The sequence below is a fragment of the Moschus berezovskii genome, chromosome 3, assembly GCF_049115385.1.
Source record: "Moschus berezovskii isolate FMDL1 chromosome 3, NW_MosBer_1.0, whole genome shotgun sequence".
Classification (NCBI taxonomy): domain Eukaryota; kingdom Metazoa; phylum Chordata; class Mammalia; order Artiodactyla; family Moschidae; genus Moschus; species Moschus berezovskii.
Window position 1 is genome coordinate 80,450,966 of NC_142462.1, and position 22,760 is coordinate 80,473,725.

At 39.3% G+C, this 22,760-nt stretch overlaps 1 protein-coding gene across 8 annotated transcripts in view; it reads right to left on the reverse strand.

The window, feature by feature from the left end:
- PALS2 (protein associated with LIN7 2, MAGUK p55 family member) overlaps positions 1-22,760 on the reverse strand; it is a 138,814-nt gene that overhangs the window by 102,487 nt on the left and 13,567 nt on the right. The window contains exon 1 of one of the 8 annotated variants that reach the window (XM_055421015.2): positions 8,856-8,876. The exons of the other annotated variants lie outside the window; for them this stretch is intronic. The gene's annotated coding sequence lies outside the window, so the exon portion shown is untranslated. Of the gene's footprint in view, positions 1-8,855; positions 8,877-22,760 lie in introns of those variants that run through there. 8 annotated transcript variants of the gene reach the window in all.

Below are 22,760 nucleotides of genomic sequence, written 5' to 3' on the forward strand. Positions count from 1 at the left end.
GCTAGTGGTCTATTGGTATTTCAGTATAAAACACTTATGCGTCGTCTTCAGGGTCAGATCTACACATGCACATCTCAAGAATGAGCCCAGGAGTGCATGACAACTTTCGGAATCTCTTTCCAGCCTCCTCTGCAATCTGCTTGGCACTTTGGGTTCTCTGGGATGTTCTTTACTGATCCTCCAGCCAGAAATCTGGGGCATAATTTAACCAACTCTACAGGATATTTTCTATAACTGGGCTCATGATCTGGTTCAGGTGGCCATAGAACACAGGGGAAAAAAAAGCAAAACATGAAAAAAAGACAGGAAGTACAACTCCTCCAATCAAAGAGGAAGATTTCTTGCTTTGGAGTTTTAGGTAGGCTCCTCTTAGCTGTTGCAGCTGCTGAGAGGGAGAGATTTCTGCACTCCTGTTGAGCATCTTGCTCTTTAAACCAGAACCACTGTGTTTTTGGAGTTCCAGCTGTCCATTCTGATGCTCAACGCTTGAGGCTAGGTCGGGGATACCAAAGCAAAACAACAGAAAACAAACAACCCACAGTAAACTCACTGTTGATTCAATGGTACCCTGGTTGTCTTCTCCAATCTACCTGCTACTACTGACTTTTCAGAGTCTGCAAATAGCTACTCCCTGTATACTGTCCAGTTTTTAAAGTTGCATTCAATAGAAGAGACAGTGTGCAGCGTGCTTACTCCATCTTCCTGAAACCCCTGTTAAGTCATTATTGTCCACCAAACCTGGGGTGGGGTGGTGTCACTATTTCTTCAAATATTTTTTCTGTCCCTTTCTCTTCTTCCTTTCTGTCTAGAACTCTCATTACATCCATGTGAAAATGTCTAACATTGTCCCACAGGTCTCCAAGGCTCTGTCTACTTTTCTCAATATTCCTTTTTTCTCTCTCTTCTTGAACACTTTTTATTGATCTTCCTCTTCTCTGGCATCTCAAATCTGTCACTGAGCCTACCTAATGAACTTTTCATTTCAATTATTGTCCTTTAATTTTCTACCTCATTCTTTTTTTCTAATTTCTCTATTGAGATTCTCTATTAAGTGTTGCTAACATACTGTCCTTTAATTCTTTGAACATATTAAAAATAGCCAATTTGAAGTCTGTTACATCCAACATCAAGCCCACTCAGTCAGTTTCCATTGACTCTCATGATTATGGGTCATGTTTTCCTAGGTTTTCTTTTCTTTCTTTTATCTAAGGTCCAGCCGTTTCCATTTGAAAACTGAACCTTTAATATATTACAGTAACTTATTTTATTTTTCAGAGATGTTGGGTCTCCTTTTAGTAATTCATCTGAACTTAAACTGCAGAACCAGTTTCGCTACATGGTACTCAGTTGGGACATCACTGGTCAGTTTTCTAATTCTTACTTTTATATTTTAGCCTGGGTTCCTACTGGGTGTGTCTGTGTCTGTACAGTTAATGGTCATCCAATCACTTGGGCAAGGGTTGTGCTCAAATATCTCAAGCCTGTAAGACGTCCAGCCTCTGCCAGTTGACTTGTGTACAGATTGGGGAATGCATTCAACACTGCAGCCAGTTCTCCATTCTCCTTTGGTGTAAACTTTTGTCAGGCTCTCCTGGGTCGCCCCTTCAGATACATAGCTTCCCAGTCAACCAGAGCTCTATGGAGAGCTTATCTCGGTCCTTCCACGGTTCTCTCATTTCTGGGATTTCTCTATTAAATGTATTCTGGTCCACTCCTCACCCTAACCCAGGTCCACAACCTGGAGCTGGCAAGGCAGCAGGTTTTCTCCTGTTTCCAACCAAATCCACCATTTGTATCTGCAGAGTCACAGGTATGTGTGTCCCCCTTTTCTCTTCCCTTCCCTGAATCAAGTTACTCCCCACCCTCATCTCTCTGGCAGCAGGGTTGCCGGTTTTCTCAGCTAGTCCCAAGCTCATAAACTTTCATTTTTCATCAACTGAGGAGGCTGGGGGCAGCAGGGCAAGCCTGAGGGGTTATCTGGGAAGGGCCCAGGCTAGAAGACCACTGACTCCTACTGTTCTCACTCCAAGTCATAACGGTTGTGCAAGACCAATTTTTAAACTGCCTTTGGTCAATTTTCAATATCTCTAAATGGATGTTTTTGACAATTTTGTCTGGGTTTCTATTTGCTTTTTGCAGAGGAGAACTGTTAGCCTCTTCATGCCATCATTACCAGAAATCCCAGTAACATTAAAAAAAAAAAATCAAAGTTTTAACTCTATTAAGCCTTCATCCTCACGACATTTTATCCAGTGAAAGATCATCATTGTAATTGGTAATACTGCTTCTGAGGCAACTTTTTAGGATGTGCATCTTGATGGTACTGGAAAACATGGGGAAGAAACAAACAACCTCCATGTTCCTCATCAGGGGAATGGCTATATCCCCACCCTGTGAATAATCTGCAATAGTTAAAAGCACAACACGGTTCTACACGCACTAACATGACAAAGCTCTCTAAAACATGTTTTTCTGTGGAAAAATGCAAGTGTCATAAAGACAGAGTTGTGTCATATACATAGAACTGAAGCACACAAAACAATACTTTATCTTTTGTCAGATACAAATATGCAAATATAGAGGAATATGTCTGCAAAGAAATACAGCAAAGTATTGATATAATAATATCAACCCTGGGGAAGGAGCAGAAACTGAAAGAAGGGTTGGCGAAAAGGGCTTTTGGCTCTATGTGGTAATGTCTTAAAATTGTTATAAAATTAATATATTTATCCATATCTGTATAGCGAAACAACATCTGAACAAATGAGCTGTTCTAACTATGAACTGTGTATCTGAAGAGTCAATATCATGAAGATTCCTGGAAGTTTCTGTACAGACTTATAAGGATTAAAGAAAGCCACTTTACCTAATAAAATTAAGTATCCTCATATACAAGATTTTATTAGGCAAAAATGCTGAGCCGCATCTTTCAAGTCATGAATTTGTCTCCCCAAACATAATCTCCTTATATAGAACACTTCATCCGTTAAATACCCAACGCCTTATGTATTAGTTTGTACTTTACATCATGGATTTCTTTCCTAGTAAGCAATTTCAGTCTATGTCACATTAAATAATACCTTTTCATACTTTTAACAGGTGCACTTTGAGTTACAAAGCCACTTTAACGCCTACAATTAAGCATTACAATTAATGAAACTTATTAACAGTTACTCTTAATTTTTAAATTTTCATCCTACCAATCAGATTTTTTCCTCCATTTTTACCCTTTATAAATTTCAGAAAGGAAACAGAGACTTCTAGCCACTATGGGACAGAGAAGGCAATGGCACTCCACTCCAGTACTCTTGCCTGGGAAATCCCATGGACGGAGGAGCCTGGTAGGCTACAGTCCATGGGGTTGCAAAGAGTCAGACACGACTGAGCAACTTCACTTTCACTTTTCCCTTTCACACATTGGAGAAGGAAATGGCAACCCACTCCAGTGTTCTTGCCTGACAGAGGAGCCTGGTGGGCTGCCGTCTATGGGGTTGCACGGAGTCGGACACGACTGAAGCGACTTAGCAGCAGCAGAAGCCACCATGGGAGTGAATGAAAATAACTTAGCTTCCACTGTTAGTCATAAATGCACACGATGAAAACTGTGGTTTCTGCATGTAGCTCCAGGGTATCTGGTATGAGATGACTAAGAATTAATTTCTATATTGATTCTTACAAATATTTATCAGGTTGGAAAACTTTTTTTACTCTCTTATAACACTATAACTCTCACAACTGTAAAATGACAAAACAGACTACCTTTTCTATTTGTACTAAGTGGCTGAGGAATAATTTCTTACTATTGTTGCTTTAAGGAACCCCTTTTGTAAGAGTCCTTTTAGAATTTTCTGCTAATATAAACAGGTGCCCACACATGCTAATTTAATTAAACCCATCAAATGGTATCAGTATAAAACTCTTAGCAATCCCTTTACAACTCCTTCATCACTGAATCAAGCCTGCACACCACTGCAGACATTAGCTGTCTGTCATCTCCCACCTTCATTAGTGACTTTAATATTCTTATCTGTGTTCTCCCTAACTTAGAATCCTAAGTGTTGCTCTAAGTCTCTACTTAAGTTCAAATAATAATCACCTTATGTATAGATTATTACCTTGTCCTACATTTTCTATCTCACTTTAGTCTCAAAAAAATGCTGTAAGCTAGAGAGTGTCAGACTTTATTCTTTTGGGCTCCAAAATCACTGCAGATGCTGATTGCAGCCATGAAATTAGAAGACACTTACTCCTTGGAAGGAAAGTTATGACCAACCTAGACAGCATATTAAAAAGCAGAGACATTACTTTGCCAACCAAGGTCAGTCTAGTCAAGGCTATGGTTTTTCCCGTGGTCATGTATGGATGTGAGAGTTGGACTGTGAAGAAAGCTGATCGCCGAAGAATTGATGCTTTTGACCTGTGGTGTTGGAAAAGAATCATGAGAGTTCCTTGGACTGCAAGGAGATCCAACCAGTCCATTCTAGAGGAGATCAATCCTGGGTGTTCATTGGAAGGACTGATGCTAAAGCTGAAACTCCAATACTTTGGCCACCTCATGCAACGAGTTGACTCACTTGAAAAGACTCTGATGCTGGGAGGGATTGGGGGCGGGAGGAGACGGGGACAACAGAGAATGAGATGGATGGATGGCATCACCAACTTGATGGACATGAGTTTGAGTGAACTCCGGGAGCTGGTGATGGACAGGGAGGCCTGGCGATTCATGGGGTCGCAAAGAGTCGGACACGACTGAGCAACTGAACTGAAGTGAACTGAGAGAGTATAAGTATCATCTCCATTTTAAAGATAAGAAAAATGAGGCCCCAAAAGTTTAAGAGACTTGCCAGTGGTAAGTCAATACGATAAAAAAAAAAATACACGTATCAAGAATTCAACTTAACTGAGTAGCCCCAAACCATGCTCTTCTTTTCCAGCTATCATCACAGATTATAAGCAGCATTTCCCATATATGATCCCTCTACAAAACAATCTCAATAGTCTCCCTTTTAAACATGTACACCCATGGCTGATTCACGTGAGTGTATGGCAAAAACCACTACAATATTGTAAAGTCATTAGCCTCCAATTAAAATAAATTTTAAAAAAAGAGTGAAAATGTCCGAGATTGCAAGGATAACTTTTGCAAGGGACTGGCCAAGAACACAGGGATATGATGTCCTTGGTTCTGTCGCTGAAGCCTTGCATTTCAACAAGTAGCAGATATGAAGAAAAATCATGGAATAATTCAGTCTGGTCAGTGGAGAGAACACTGGGTATGAGAAAACACAATTCTTTGTCCCAGTCCTGTCACTATGTGGTTGACTCTATTATGATTTTAGTCCTGAAAGGGGCAGATACAAATTCCTACTGGTCAACAGTGGCCATTTCTCATCACTTCTATTGTCATGCTAAGTGTCTGGACACTGTAATGGGATCAGAAATACCCTTGAGAAACTTGGAAGCAGTTGCAAATTTCAGTAGAGTCTAGGGATTTTGGATGCTACAGATTAGCAGTGGGTTAAGATTACTTGTCACCACTCTATTTTCTTCTCTCTCTCCCCTTGAACGGTGAAAGGTAAATAGTCATGCAATCAAACGTACGTACTGAAATCTGAAAGGAAAGTATTAAATATAAAACCATTCCTTTTTTTCTTCCATTACCTATCTTCTTTTTTTCTCATATTCTTTGTTTAAAGTTATCTTTTGTGGAAAAACAATTATCAAGAATTCAAGAAATGCTGAAGGAAGAGTGGTACCAGATACAGATTTTAATTCTGTCACTCTACACTATGTAATTCCAAAAAAAGACTATTATTATATAACATCTAATAAGCAAAGTCAAGATCTAAAGGAAATACATACATTCACAATTTCTTATCATATTTCTCTAATTGATTTTAAATACAAACATCTGGTAAAAACAAGCTGAATGAATGGTTTTCCAGCATTCACAAAGTATTTCATGTTTATTCCCCATTTCTCCTTATTAAATTATTATTATTTTTTAAAAATTTATTTAATTGGAGGCTAATTACTTTACATTATTTTATTGGTTTTGCCATACATTGACATGAATCTGCCCCGGGTCCTTATTAAATTATAACTTCTCCAAGTACAAAAAGCTTTCTCTTCCACTATAGTTCCCAGTATAGAGCCTTGTATATATTAAGTACTCAACAAATGTTTAGTAAATTCTTAACTAATGCTGAATCCCAGGGATGACGGAGCCTGGTCGGCTATCGTCTATGGGGTCGCACAGAGTCGGACACGACTGAAGCGACTTAGCAGCAGCAGCAGCAGCAACTAATGCTCCGAATTATTTTTCCTTTACATCACCTAGCTTTCAGCTTTGATTGGGGACAAAATTTTGTATAATAAACAACTGACATATACCAAAGTAAAATACAAAGTCTCTTGGGGACTAGATTGAGTTTGAAATAGCACCAGTATGACAAAGGAACCAACTCATTTCTTGTGTTAACAATAAAGAGTTCTAAAGAAAAAAATCAAATTGAAGCAAAGCATGAATGACTGTAGCTGCTCTTAGAGCAAGCAATCTTCTTTCAGAAGGGAAAACATAAGGAAGCTCTCCATCACAGATCCTTTAACCCAAAGTGTAATTAAAAATAAACATGGTTACAAAGCAGAAACTCTTCTCTCTGACAGGCTCCAACATTTTGGCATATTTGGATTTGACAAAATTAAGTGTCAAACTTGAAAGAATAGTAAACAGAAAAATAAAAGTAAAATGAACAAATATTTTTATTCAAGAGGACAAATATCAATATTTCTAATTTTGCTCTCACCTAGAATTTCACTAAAATTTAATAAAGATGTATGTGTGTAATTTTATTTTTAAAGGCATTAAGTTTATGAAGATGTGGAGAACGTAGAAAGAAATTGACTTTGGAAGCTATAAAACATAGGGATAAAGGAGTAACTGCCTCAGCAGACACAAGAGTCCAAACTCTAAATGAACTACAAGAAAAGCAGAAAACTATTTCATTTTATAAAACAAAATCTTTAAAAGGCTGAGGAATGACCCAAAGTATTTGAGGTGAGGGGAACTCAGATGGGAAGACTCAGAAAATATTAGGTCTGTGTTCATTAGATGCTTCATTAGTAAACTGTAGATAGCTTTCTCCATTCCGGTAGTTTTATTTTCTTAAAAGTTGGTATTTATTTTTTTTAGTGTTTCATGTATACAACTTATCAATAGTTCAGTCCTACCCTCTTGGCAGGGTACTTGTTGCCCCTCACCCTCATCAAAGCAGAACTGAAAACTCCAGAAGGAGTAAGGTAAGAAGTGCCACTGGACAATGGACAATGGAATCATATGGAAAACAGGATTCCTGAATGATGAGACAACCCTTCCACCTGCTTCTCCTTCTTGACTATCAAAATACTTTAGCGGGGGCTTTCGTTTCCAGAAAGATGTGAAGAGTCTTCTCTAGAGAACATGACCAGCCTAAGTGGAAAGATAAGGCATTATCCCTAAATAATCCAGTCAGAATGGCTACAGAGAAGCTCAACATGCAAACAGAGCTCCATGGTTTTATTTCTGTATTCTTAAAAATGAGTATTAACCTCAGGATCTCAGATACTGAGGAAAGCCTATAACATGAACGTCAGGGACTAGAATAAACAAACAGGTACAATCTACTTGGAGTAATAAAACTATCTAAGGATGAAAGAAAATCATTAAAATTCTCAAGAGAAAAAAAATATTGTATTCATGGAACAAGACTCCTATAGGAGATGAACATCCAGGGGAAACAAAAGAGCTTCTAAAACAAAAATGCAAAACTAGAAATGAAAAATGCAATAGAAATCATGGAAGATAAATTAGGGGAAATACCAAAAAGGTAGAAAAATAGAAGAGAAAAAAATCAGAGGACTAACAGGGCATCTAAACAAGCAGAGTTATAAAAAGATTAAACAAAACAGAAGGGAAAAAAAAATAAAACATTAATGAAACACTTAGTATTTTCCAGAACTCAAAGCAGTTAAGTTCCTAACTAAATGGGGCATACTGTACCCAGAGAAACAGATGAAAATAGAGGCATACCAAGACACATCATTGTGAAATTTCAGAACACTAGAGACAGAGGGGAACTACAATGACATTTCAAGAATTAGGAATCAAAGTGCTTTTGAATTTTTCAATGATGACATCTAAAGAGATTGACAGTGCAATGATGAATTTAAAAACATTTCCACCCTAAAATATTTTACCCTGCCAAACTATCAGTCAAGTGCAAGGACAGTTAAAAATAATTTTCAGGCTTGCTTATTAGGTTTCATAAAACTAATCTACCACAAACACTTTTTCTTAGAAATTTTCTTTTTAAAAAAAGATGTGCTACCCTCTGAGCATGTAACAAAGGGGCAAAATAGAAAAGGGGAAGATGTGAGATAAAGCAACCAGAGGACACGATCCAGGAGAAGGGCAAAGGTAATTCTCAGCAAGATGGTGATGGGTGTGTATGAGATATGGATAATAATGAGTCCATCCTGGACAAGTCAGAAGGTCCTTACAGTTTTATTAATGGATCAGTTAATAAATACTAATTTAATAAAAATATTAATATGTTGGGAGAAATGAAGGATCAGAAGTGTATATGCATAGAGTAAGAGTAGGAAAAAGAGCTAAATTCTCATCTTTCAAAAATGGTTAAAACCGAAAAAATTAAGAAATCACCCACATAAACATGCCATGTAATGATATGGAGCTAAGTGCCAAAAGAATCAGCTAAAAAGTTCAAAGTAGTAGCCTCTGGGGAGGAAGAAAAAGATAAAGAGCAAGACAGTCTTTCATCTATACACGCATTAACAATTTTAATATAAAAACCTACCAAAAAATACACCTCTTCTGTGTAAACAGTAGCCAGGTTTAATGCAGAAAAATCAGAATTACAACTGTTCTTGCAGTTAAAAACAAACAGCACTCTCTCCTTGAAGGTGAAAAAGGCTGGGAATACCAAGTTGTCTTCAGATGATGTGCTTCATTAAATTCTTCTTTTGGAAACACTAAGACATGAAATATATTTTGGTAGAACATTCCATTAAAGTATAACATGTAAAATCAATATTTAAAAACTTACAAAAACATTTCTAATTTCCAAAAGATGTGTATTTTCCCAGCATTCATAAGTGTAAAGGTTTAACAAAAGGAAACTTTAAAATCAATCTTATTTAACTCATAATAAAAACTGCTTCTTTTATTTACTGCTGCTGCTGCTGCTGCTAAGTCACTTCAGTCGTGTCCGACTCTGTGTGACCCCATGGACGGAAGCCCACCAGACTCCCCGTCCCTGGGATTCTCCAGGCAAGAACACTGGAGTGGGTTGCCATTTCCTTCTCCAATGTGTGAAAGTGAAAAGTGAAAGTGAAGTTGCTCAGTCGTGTCCGACTCTTCGCGACCCCATGGACTGCAGACTACCAGGCTCCTCCATCCATGGGATTTTCTAGGCAAGAGTACTGGAGTGGCTTGCCATTGCCTTCTCCGTTATTTACTGCTATGTTTATCTAATTTCAACCCATATCATTTTCCTTTAGTTCAGTTCAGTCACTCAGTCGTGTCCGACTCTTTGCGACCACCCGAATCATAGCACGCCAGGCCTCCCTGCCCATCACCAACTCCCAGAGTTCAAACTCATGTCCATCGAGTCGGTGATGCCATCCAGCCATCTCATTCTCTGTCGTCCCCATCTCCTCCCGCCCCCAATCCCTCCCAGCATCAGTCTTTTCCAGTGAGGCAACTCTTCGCATGAGGTGGCCAAAGTATTGGAGTTTCAGCTTCAGCATCAGTCCTTCCAATGAACACGCCTTTAGAATGGACTGGTTGGATCTCCTTGCAGTGCAAGGGACTCTCAAGAGTCTTCTCCAGCACCACAGTTCAAAACCATCAATTCATCAGTGATCAGCTTTCTTCACAGTCCAACTCTCACATCCATACATGACCACGGGAAAATCATAGCCTTGACTAGACGGACCTTGGTTGGCAAACTAATGTCTCTTCTTTTTATTATGCTATGCCACTAATTCCACTCCAACTTGGAACTGGGGCTCAAATATCACTGATTTGTAACCAAATATGATTCAGATAGTACTGTTATACTAAAATGACACTGATCTCTCTATGTAAAAAATTTTTATAAGCTCCGAGAATTAACTATCAATTTGAAATATTTTATTATCTCTCTCAACACTCAGGCTGTTGCTCACTCTTATATCAGCTTTTAAAGCACTGAGTAAAACATTACTTAAAAATAAGTACAACACGTTGCATTAAAAATAAGCATAAAAATATATTATTGATGATGAAAAAGAACAAAGAAACAGTCTCTTCTCAAAGGTGTAATGCCACTCAGCCAGCGCTTCTGGGCAGGAACGCTCAGGTGGAAGATGGAGAGCACAGTCTCCCCACATAGGGAGTTAGGGGAAGCAACACCAAACAGAATCTATAAAATTAGAAAACGTCACTCTGTATGTCCAGATGGAAACTCTGCGTAGAATAGCTTGCTAATTTTTAAAGTTTTAGAAATTCAGAAAGGCCAAAGAAGTTCTACCTCAGTGAGAGCAGCCATATTTCAGCCAAAATGCAAAGATTATTTTAGGCTTTAACCTCACATTTCTTATTTGGAAGACTTTCTGGTTGTAAGAAACTTGAGGAACATGCAATATGTTCAAAGTGGTGAGAGAATACTCTAAATAGATAAAATGACAACTGAATGCCAGTACTATTTTAGACTTTTTCTCATTGCAATTTTCCCTATAGGAAGCATAAACACTAGACACAACTGGATATCCTTGCCAGCCCTTCAGTTCTAGCCCTTAAAGAGCTAGATACCATGTTTTGAGAATACTGGTAACAAAATGGACTAGAAATATGGTAATTTGTTTCTCTTATAAAATTTTAAAAGGTTAGATAAAAATACTGTTTCAAATATTGCAGAAAGTTTTTACAAGTCCTTTTCTATAATGACAGTTTTCTGCTGTAATAGAATTTCCTTCATATGCTTGGTTTGATAAAATTGCATTAACAGTGTAGTTTACATTTAGACTTAGTGAAAAGATTTACCCAGGAGCCTGGCTACAACTCACCTACACTCATTTCAATACAGGCAGCCCTAGACAAAATTATCTTTGAACCAAATTTGTCTTCACCTCCCCCTTCACTTCTGATCTCCACGGCTCTTTCCTTCCGTTCAGTGCCCTCATTCCTATTCTTATCCCAGGTTTTGCAGTATGCTCAAACTTCCCTGAAAGAAAATGAAAGTGAAAGTGAAGTGGCTCTTTGCGACCCCATGGACTGTAGCCTAGCAGGTTCCTCCGGCCATCGGATTTTTCCAGGCAGGAGTACTGGAGTAGATTGCCATTTCCTTCTCCAGGGGATCTTCCCAACGCAAGGATCAAACCCAGGTCTCCCACACTGCAGGCAGACGCTTTACCATCTGAGCCAACAGGACGTCCTAAACTTCCCTATTTCTCTCCACATCAGCAAAGTCCCAAGTACTGCTGCACGCCTCTATTACTAGTCCCTTGGTTTTCTCACATTCTCTATTTCAAATATTTACTACCCAAGTCAGCAAACGATTTTGTCAGAAGGGAAAATAAGTTATCATTTATGATTTACTGAATTTATCCTCCACTTGTAGAATCAACTACATTAGCACCATTTCTAACCTCTTTTTCTCAAATCTCACAAGAAAATATGCCCTTCGTCCTTTATGAAGCTGCTGTCCGTGTGATGAATCAAGTCCCTCCCACCCACTGTAGGACCATGACCCATGGGCTATCCCTATCCTATTACTTCAGTATATTTTCTTCATTTGTAACTTCTACATTTATAAATATTAACATCTTCCTCATCTTTCAGTCATAACATTTTAAATTTGAACCCATTTCCCTTTTAAGTCACATCTTCCTGTCTCTCCTTTTCCCCACCACACCAAGCTTCTCTAAAGAGTAGTCACCCTGGACATCTCTTCTTCAATTCTCCACCTTCCCATTCTCAGCACTGCTATTTGGCTTCCCTAGCCACCACCTTCCTCAAACTTCCTATGTTTAGCAACAAGCTAACTGAAAAATCAATCACATATTCTGTCCACATTCTGCCTGAGGGCAGACGATCACTCCAGTTGGTCTGTCTTAGATTTTCATTTCTTTATGAGTGATCTTACTTTTAGGACTTCAACCAATTTCTATGTGAACAGAATTTTCAAATCTTGGTTACAGCATTCACTGTTCTCCAACTGTCTTCTAATGTACTTCCCCTGGGAACTCCAAAAATGGTGCCTTTAATTTACCATTTCCAAAACTATTCACTCATCCTAGAGATTCTAGCTCTTGTTATTATGATATCACCATCCAACCATTCTCCAAAGCTTAAAAGCTCAGAATCTTGATTCTTTTTTTCATTCTCCCTAACCCTGACATCAAATTCTCCTCCAAATCCTTCTCATTCTACTCTACACAAAGTCTCAAATATTCATCCCCATCACAATTTCTGATCTCTGATCTTTGATTTATAGTTTCTATCTCTTCTCTAGACTATATTAAAAGTCTCTTAACTGGTCAACTAATCTCCTCTTTTCTTACCCTGGGCCCAGCTCCATTCTGTGTCCAGGAAGTATCCTAGTTAAAGTACTGAGCTCATCCAGAGAAAAACTAGATCCACAGAGTTGTGTTTTTTTTTTTAATAGCTCAAATAGTGAGTGCCATTCCTAATTTGCTCTCACAATGCAGTAGCCCAGCTTCTAATACATTTTTTCTGACCTAGTCACTAATTAGTAAAGCAGCTTAAAGCTCCATTGCTTTATTATAAGAAAATATGCAGAATTATAACTGAACCAGTGGAACCGTCCAGAAGTGTTTTTTATACAATAAGCACTAATAAACATGAAATACAACTACCGGATCAGTGCCTGATTGTATTAAATATGCAAATTTGAATCTTTTAGTATACCCCAAACTAGATTTCAGAATAAATTTCATTGATAGCTTTTTCAAGATAACACATATTATATATGCAGTTACAGGTGGCACTAGTGGTAAAGAATCCACCTGCAAATGCAGGAGACATAAGAGACATGGGTTCAATCCCTGGGTCGGACAGACACCCTGGAGGAGGGCATAGCAACCTACTCCAGTATTCTTGTGAGGAGAATCCCAGAGACAGAGAAGCCTTGGCAGGCTACAGTCCATAGGGTCACACAGAGTTGGACATGACTGAAGTGACTTAGAGCACACACACACACATACACGGAATTCAAAGCAGATCCAATGATAAAGTGGTTTTTAAATTCAGTCATGATAGAGGTAATGACTCAAAACCCAACTTTGTACCCCCTCCACTGCTGTCACTTTACTCCAAGCCACCACCATCTCTTGCTCATTTATTTCAGTAGTCACTTAGTTGATCCCCAACTTTCACTCCAGTTCTCAACAATATTCTCTAGATTGGCTACAGCAATCATTTAAAACATATACAGATTGTTACTCTTCTGCCAAAACCATTCAAAGGGTTCCCACATCTAATGTCTCTCAAAGCTCTGTCTCCTGGGTTTAAGATTATATTTCTTGCCTAATCTCTGTAAAGATATCCCACAAACACAACGATCATACTCAACATGCCCAAAACTCAAATTACTTCCTAAATCCGGTCACCCTCCAGTATTCCCTATTTCAGTTAATGGCACCGAGGTATACATGTTCAACTTCCTTTATTCCCAGTACCTTTGAAGAACTGATGCTTTTGAACTATGGTGTTGGAGAAGACTCTTGAGAGTTCCTTGGACTGCAAGGAGATCAAACCAATCAATCATAAAGGGAATAAGTCCTGAATATTCATTGGGAGGACTGATGCTGAAGATGAAGCTCCAATACTTTGGCCACCTGATGCAAAGAAATGACTCTTTAGAAAAGACCCTTAAGCTGGGAAAGACTGAAGACAGGAGGAGGAGGGGGCAACAGAAGATGAGATGGTTAAGATGGTATCACCGACTCAATGGACATGAGTTTCAGCAAACTCCAAGAGTTGGTGATGGACAGGGAAGCCTGCTGTGCTGTGGTCCATGACTGAACTGAACTGAATCTACCACCAAGGCTTTTCAATCTATTATCTTACATATATTACAAACACATCCCTTTTTCTTTATCTCCATTGTCACTTCCTTAGTTTATACTCTCATCTTAACTTCTAAAATCTTCTATTTACTTTTCTTACTTCACCTATTCCTGATACCACCATCAGAGTGAACTTTCCAAAATATAATATGACCATGTTTCTCCCTGGTTAAAATCATTCACTGGCTCATCACCTATAAAATTCAAATTACTTAACATGGCATAAGGACCTCATATCCCCCTACTCCTTTAACTGTTCTAACATCCTCTCTTGCTCCTCCTTAAAGAGGTCCTTTTAATTCCAGCCACACCAGGCCATTTGCTATCCATAAACCTGTTGTTTCATACTGCTGTAACTTTACTTTAATGGTGAAGCCTTTCCTGACCCATCCTAGCAGTTCCTAGGGCAGAACATACAGCACTTACACCATATTACATTTGGTCCTCATTATTCATGGACTGTGTATTTGTGAATTTGCCCACTTGATAAAACTTACCTTTAACACCAAAGTCAAAATGCACAGTGCTTTTGTTGTCATATTAAGACATTAAGCAGCAAAAACGACATGCCTAGTGTGTGCATCCCCAGCTTAGGTCCAATGAGGCAACACTCTGCTTTCTTGCATCAGCTCTCACACCAAAAATAGGTATCCTTTGTATGGTTTATCTAGTGTCATGTTTTACACATTTCTGTGCTTGGTTATTTCAATGCCTGAAATGTCCCCCAAGCATAGTGCGTAAGTACCGTCCAGTGTTCCTAACAACAAAGAAGTAGGGTGATGTGCCTTGCAGAGAAAACACAAGTGTCTAAACCGTTTCCTTTAGGCAAGAAATTATAGTGCTGTTGGCCATTCAATGTTAATGAATCAAGTATATATACACACATATATTAATAGATATAGATAGATAGATATGTGTGAAGATGTCTTTAAACAGCAACACACAGAAAGCAAGGTTACGTACTGATCAGTTAATGAAAACGTGACCAGGGGCTTGTAGGAACCCTAACCCCCTTCTAGCCTAGAGACTGTCGCTGCTGCTGCTGCTAAGTCGCTTCAGTCGTGTCCGACTCTGTGCGACCCCATAGACGGCAGCCCACCAGGCTCCCCCGTCCCTGGGATTCTCCAGGCAAGAACACTGGAGTGGGTTGCCATTTAATGTCTCAGTATTCCCCAATTCAGTGTTCAAAGAGAACTTACAGAACAAAACTACCACAGAGAATGAATAATGAGACGTGACTGTATTTTCATTTACATGTCTGTCTTTACCACAAAGAGGATTCCGAAAGACTGATGGAGCAACAAGGGACGCTATTGAAACGGCTGGCGGAGGCGGACTCTGAGAAAGCGGTAAAACACACCGCCCCCTGCCTGCCAGAGTGGGTATAGGCGACAGCATAGAGGTGCTGCGGAGAAGGCAATGGCAAGCCACTCCAGTACTCTTGCCTAGAAAATCCCATGGATAGAGGAGCTGGTAGGCTACAGTCCGTGGGGTCGCTAAGGGTCGGACACGACAGAGCGACTTCACTTTCACTTTTCACTTTCACACACTGGAGAAGGAAATGGCAACCCACTCCAGTGTTCTTGCCTGGAGAATCCCAGGAATGGGGGAGCCTGGTGGGCTTCCGTCTATGGGGTCACACAGAGTCGGACACGACTGAAGTGACTTAGCAGCAGCAGCAGCAGTGGGTTCTCTGAGGGCAAAAACAGCATCTTATTTATCTTTGAACTCTAACTCTTATTATTATACCAAATGTACTGCAATTAGCATTTATTGCACATAATTTAAAAAATTGTGGTTTCTCATTGTTATAATTTTCCCTTATATATTTAGACTTCATGGTAAGATCCCCATGCTGCTTCCCACCCCAGGGAGGCCTTGCTCAACTGCACAGTTAATGACCTGAACTTCATCCTTCATCCCTGTCCTTTCACCTCTTTTATAGCTAAACATCATGCTTTTTAAGTTCAAATTTAAAAAGGAAAAAAGAAAAATGTAGTTAAATGAACACGCATTTATAGAGATTTAGTTTTCATCAGGTCAGTTAGCACTGATGGACTTGGATCTAAAAAATATATGACAAGCTTCCAGAAACAAAGGAAGGCCAAGCACACACGTCTACACTGTTTCCCTCCTGAGGACTCACTGAAATGACAGAATGTATGTTTTTTAAAAAGAATAGAAATATTACTGGAGGTAGATGAGAGAGAAATGAGAGATTAAATACCAGCAATTTTAGGAAATACTAGAAGTCAGAAAGTAGGTGAAGATGTCTGCATGTCCAACAAAAAGACAGACTTTAAAATCTGGAAATCATTCTCTTACAAAATGCCTAGAAATACTAACCAAATATCCAAAACATCCTCTCAAGTACAACAGCTAGTGCTCAAGAAATTCCCCATGCGCCAATATGAAGAGGATAAAAACAAACTGATAAGCACGTGCTTGAGTCATGGCTGCACAAAGGGTTTGCAGATTCAGCACCTAGTTCAGAAGAATCAGTTTAGGCCTTGGTTTGTTCAAAAAGAACTGCCAACTTAGACCCCTCCATATAGAGCAGGAACCATACAAAACTAACCCCACCTGGTTAAAGATATACCTGTTGGCTAAGGAAGACAATGAGGATATGAGCCTTTTTCAGCTTGAATACCATATTCAGTTCAGTTCAGTCGCTCAGTCATGTCCGACTCTTTGCGACCCCATGAATCACAGCACGCCAGGCCTCCCTGTCCATCACCAACTCCCGGAGTTCACTCAAACTCCTGTCCATCTAATCTGTGATGCCAGACAGCCATCTCATTCTCTGTCATCCCCTTCTCCTCCTCCCGCCCCCAATCCCTCCCAGCATCAGTCTTTTCCAATGAATCAACTCTTCGCATGAGGTGGCCAAAATATTGGAGTTTCAGCATCAGCATCAGTCCTTCCAATGAACACTCCTTTAGAATGGACTGGTTGGATCTCCTTGCAGTCCAAGGGACTCTCAAGAGTCTTCACCAGCACCACAGTTCAAAAGCATCAATGCTTCGGCAATCATCTTTCTTCACAGTCCAACTCTCACATCCATACATGACCACTGGAAAAACCACAGCCTTGACTAGACGGACCTTTGTTGGCAAAGTAATGTCTCTGCTTTTTCATATGCTGTCTAGGTTGGTCATAACTCTCCTTCCAAGGAGTAAGCGTCTTTTAATTTCATGGCTGCAATCAGCATCTGCAGTGATTTTGGAGCACCCCAAAATAAAGTCTGACACTGTTTCCACTGTTTCCCCATCTATTTCCCATGAAGCGATGGGACCAGATGCCATGATCTTAGTTTTCTGAATGTGGAGCTTCAAGCCAGCTTTTTCACTCTCCTCTTTCACTTTCATCAAGAGGCTTTTGAGTTCCTCTTCACTTTCTGCCATAAGGGTGGTGTCATCTGCATATCTGAGGTTATTGATATTTCTCCCAGCAATCTTGATTCCAGCTTGTGCTTCTTCCATCCCAGTGTTCCTTGGAGGCAATATAACCCGAGAATTTGTAGCCACAGCCTACTCTCCAGGATTCAGAGTTCCCGTATACCTACTTAATTCAGAAAACCCCAAGCAGAAAAATTACAGAGGTGCCCAAGAAAATCCTTAGCAAATCTTCCCTGGAGGAATGTGCCCCCTAACCAGACTGCACAGAATCCCCTGAATAAAATCCAACCAAGCATGAACTGGCCATTTGAAAAATCACACACACACACACACACACAAACACTCAAGAGGAGAAAAGAAAAAAAAGACAGGTAACTGAGAACACAATAGTGATACTGTCATAAGGAAAAGCAGTTAAGACTGAAAAACCATAGTAATCTAAGCCATTAGTAGTAAGCACAGTTCTTCCCAAGTGAATTTTTTTCTGGGCCTCCCATGAGAAGTGCATGTGTGCTTAAATATTGTTCTTTCATAGCAGAGTCAATAAAGTTGAAAAAACAGACATATTTTCTAAGATACACAGTGTAATTTTAAACTTTACAATACTCTCACCCAGGACCAGTAGCATTCCCCTCCCCAAGAGCATTTGGAAACGTGTGAAGGCATCTTTCATACCTCAAAATCTATGGCAGAGAACAGGGGCACTGAACACTAAGTGGTGTTCAGCACAATCCCACATGACAAAGTACAGTGCTGCCAAAAATGCCAAACACCGATTGTTGAGAAATACTTTACTGATATGACTCAATTCGAAACTGTTATCAATGAATAACTCCATGAAGTAAGACTGGGAACAGAAAAATTTTAAACTTTCATTGTACATTCATCCTTCTGTGTTATTTTAATTGCTTATCATTAAGATTAAAATTTTCAAAAATTAAAAGTTTATATAAATAAGTAACGAGAGGGAGAGCTGTCCTGTTTATCAGTCAACACCAGATAAAGTGGGTTGTTCAGCACACCAAGGATAAACGCAGTGCATCAGACTACCCTGGAATTCTTAGACTCAGAAGAGCAGTCTCTGCAAGCATTTAAATATTTCTTAGCTAAAACATCTCCTGAATTAAAATAGAGTTATTGATGCTGGCTGTGTGCTTATGCAGTGAGGACCCCAAACCTCTTTTGTGAGGCAGCAGCTGCAACTGCAATGCTCTCCACGGCTGACAGACACCCAAGGAAGGAGTCAAGATTCAAAGCAATAAGTATGCACGTTTGAAGCAGTGGGGTAGATGCTTCTGTTGTGCAGTTCCAGAATATGTCACTTAATAGACAAGTGAATGTCTCGAACAGGTCAATGAGGCAGATCAGTTTTACACTGATGGAAGGCCAGTTAACAAAACATCTGCACAGATGAAAATGGAAGATTAAGACATAAGTGATAGATGCTAGAAGTAGACAGAAAATATTTACTACAAAAAACCAAAACACAAACCTACACTTACTCCAGAACTTCACTTCTCAGAGATAAATTTTCAACACACACACAGACCCATAAACACAATATGGATCCACCACATCCTGACTACTACATAATTGCTCTGCACTTTTGCTTTCCCTCCCTATTCTTTTCATACACAGAGTAGCTAGTACAGCTGACCCTTGAACAACCGGGCTTTGAACTGTGTAGGACCACTTAAACGTGGGTATTTTTCAGCAGTAAATACTACAGTACTACCCAATCCGTGGTTGGTTGAATTCACAGGTACCAAGGAACTCTAGATACAGAGGGCCAACAATAAATTAGCCACATATTCCCCCCCTCCATCCCACCATCTACCATGTCCTTCAAGGGTCAGTGTATACACATGCATATGGCACTTGTACTTTACTAAATGATCAATATGTTTAAATCAACATCAAATTGAGGTAGGTTAGGGAAAAAAATTGGTTCTTAATGTTTTCACTTATCATTATAAAGCCATTATAATTATAATACCTTTTAAAATACCTTTTTGTATGCAGCTGTTAAATGTAATGTTGTAGGTATGGCAATCTTTATCTATAAGCAGGGATAAAATCATTCTAAAAGAAACAACTCCTACACAGCTTTTCCAGGAGTTAAGTATTTCATTTAAATAAACTTGTATATCCAGGTGGCTCAGTGGCAAAGAATCTGCCTGCAATGCAGGAGATGTGGGTCTGATCTCTGGGTCGAGAAGATGCCCTGGAGGAGGGCATGGCAACCCACTCCAATATTCTTGCCTGGAGAATCCTATGGACAGAGGGGCCTGGCAGGCTACAGTCTATAAACTCCCAAAGAGTCAGACAAAACTGAACAACTGAGCATGTGTGCATGCATGCACACACACACACACACACAAAAGAAACATTAAAACAGTTTTAAATAATGTTAAAAAAAAATACCTTGCATAAAAAAATGAGAACATTTAAACATCACTAGAAGATTTAAACATCACTAGAATAAAACCTGGACTCAAGAACTAGCGCAACCCAGACCTAGGACCTGAAGCACATGAAAAAATCTTCTTACAAAAGAAAGTACTTAAGAAATTATATCATAAGGCCCTCAGAATTTGGAAATCAAAGTACATCTAATCAAAGTATCCAAGATGCATGTGCTCAGTCATGTCCAACTCTTTGCGACTCCTTGGACTGTAGCTTGTCAGGCTTCTCTGTCCATGGAATTTTCCAGGCATGAATACTAGAGGGGATTGCCATTTCTTTCTCCAAGGGGATGTTCCCAACCCAGGGATCAAACCTGTATCTCTTGCAGCTCCTTGTATTGGCAGACAGATTCTTTACCAGTGAGCCACCTGGGAAAGAAAGTGTAACTGCTCAGTCATGTCCGACTCTTTGCAACCCCATGGACTGTAGCCACTAGGTTCCTTGTCCATGGAATTCTCTAGGCAAGAATATTGGAGTGAATTGCCATTCCTTTCTCCAGGGCATCTTCCCAACCCAGGGATCAAACCCGGGTCTCCCACACTGCAGGCAGACTCCTTACCCTCTGAGCCACCAGCATTCCTAGCGCCACCTGGGAAGCCCAAGAACTAGCCTGAGGATATGAACACAGTAAAGAAAACAGTGACAAGTGTATTGTAACCTGTGGGAAGAAAGTGCATTAACAGAAGGCAATACCTGGTCAGACTTGCAAAAAAAAGAAATAATAAATTGACACAGGTCTTTAAAATTGCCCAGGGAAAAACTGCTTACTCCTATACCCCAGGGCTACTCAATCTAGGCACTAATGGCATTTTGGGCTCTGTTATGGGGGGTCTGTCCTATGAGTTGTTCAGTAGCATCCTTGCTCTACCCACTAGATGCTAATAAGCACCCCCCATCCGAACTGTGACAACCAAAAATCTTCAGATATTACCAAATACCCGGCAGGAGGCAAAAACTGTCCCCTTAAAGCATCAATGTTATATTCTAAACAATGTGAATCAAGCTAATAAAGTTTGATACTTCTACCATCAAAATCACCTCACTCTTCTTGATCACCCAGTAAATGTCTCATATTAATTTGGCTTTCATAGCTCAGTTGGTAAAGAATCCACCTGCAATGCAAGAGACCACAGTTTGATTTCTGGGTTGGGGAGATCCTCTGGAGAAGGGAAAGGCTCTGACCTGGAGAATTCCATGGACTGTATGGTCCATGAGGTCACAGAGTCGGACACAACTGAATGACTTTCACTTTCAGAGAAATTATGATCATGGCATGGCTGTAAGAGGTATTTGCTATACAGTTTTTTTCTTCTTTTTGGTTAATTAAAAAAATGTCAGAGAGGAAGACCCATGACCATACTTTATATATGCTCTCTGATAATGAAAGTCAAATCTTTTTTGATTTCTCGTATTTCTCATATTTGACTTCTCATACTTCCCCACAACTTCTAACACTGTTTGAAGTATTTTTCAGGTACTTGAGCGCTTTTAAAATTTAATATTTCTGGTTTAATATTTTTATCATCTTCCTCAGTACTACCAGTGTCTTGATTTTCTAAGTTTCCCCTTTTCTTAGTTTTTAGTTCCTCTGTCCCTCTTTTTCCATGACAGCACCCACACAGCACCTCAATTATCATTACAGTAAATACCCTCCTTTTGAAAGTTAACAGTATACCGTGAAAGTCCAAATAAAGTTTGACTTATTAATATCCAAGTAAGTAGTCTCAAAAGAACTTTTTTATCCTTTGATAATGAAAAAGGTCAAATATGGTTGAGAACAGCCTACTGAAATCTAAAGAATATAACAACTTATTTAAAAATAAGAAACTAAATGAACCTTTTGAAACAAGAACAAGGCTTATCTTGGGAAAAGATCCCCAAACTCTGAAAAATCCAGGAACTGTCCTTTGCCTAGGAATCCCTTGAAAACTTCAAAATACCTCTGTATTGCATTTAACTGGCCACAGTGAATTCACAATTTCACTATTAATATATTCATCTTTTACTCCCCATTTTCTCTGCCACCTCTGTCTTCCAAGCTCTCGCGGCTTCACCTTTAAATTACCACTGCAAGGCTTCTCCTACTGTTCTTTTCTTCACTGTAATCCACTCGGTTGTAAGACTATCACACAGCTCATGTTAAATTATCATTTTAATGACAATACTGCATTAGAAAAATAGGGCTTTCTGCCATCTGGAAATGCTTACATTTCTTTTAAAAATTGAGGTTTTCATTGATTCAACTGAATTCCTCTATTCTCTAATACAAACTCTCTGTCCTAACCACACTGATCTTTTTACTTCCTATACTTACAACCACACATCTCATTCCCACCTAAATGCCTTCATTCATGTTACCTCACCCCAAAATATTCGTTTTTTCTTAGCTATTCAATACCTCACCAACTGATGACCCAATTCTTGCTTTTTTATAATCAAAGTTTTAGAACTAAACCCATCTTAAGACTTTTCTCAAAATTAATCCAATCAAATGAGTAGCAAGTCCCCCTCTACAGATAAGAATTTCTTTTCTTAATCTATCTCAGAATTTACAGTGCCACACATGATAAACCATTACTTATGTGCCAACTTCTGAAGTTTCCTAATTTGTTCAATAATAAATACTAAGCACTGCCTGAGCTCATGGGCCAATGCTTGGCTGAGGGGATACAAAGACCGTTTCTTCCCTCAAAAAACTTTTTTACTATGTGAAATTCCAGTATATACACATATTCATGGATTTCCTTCTGGTAAACATTTCTAGAG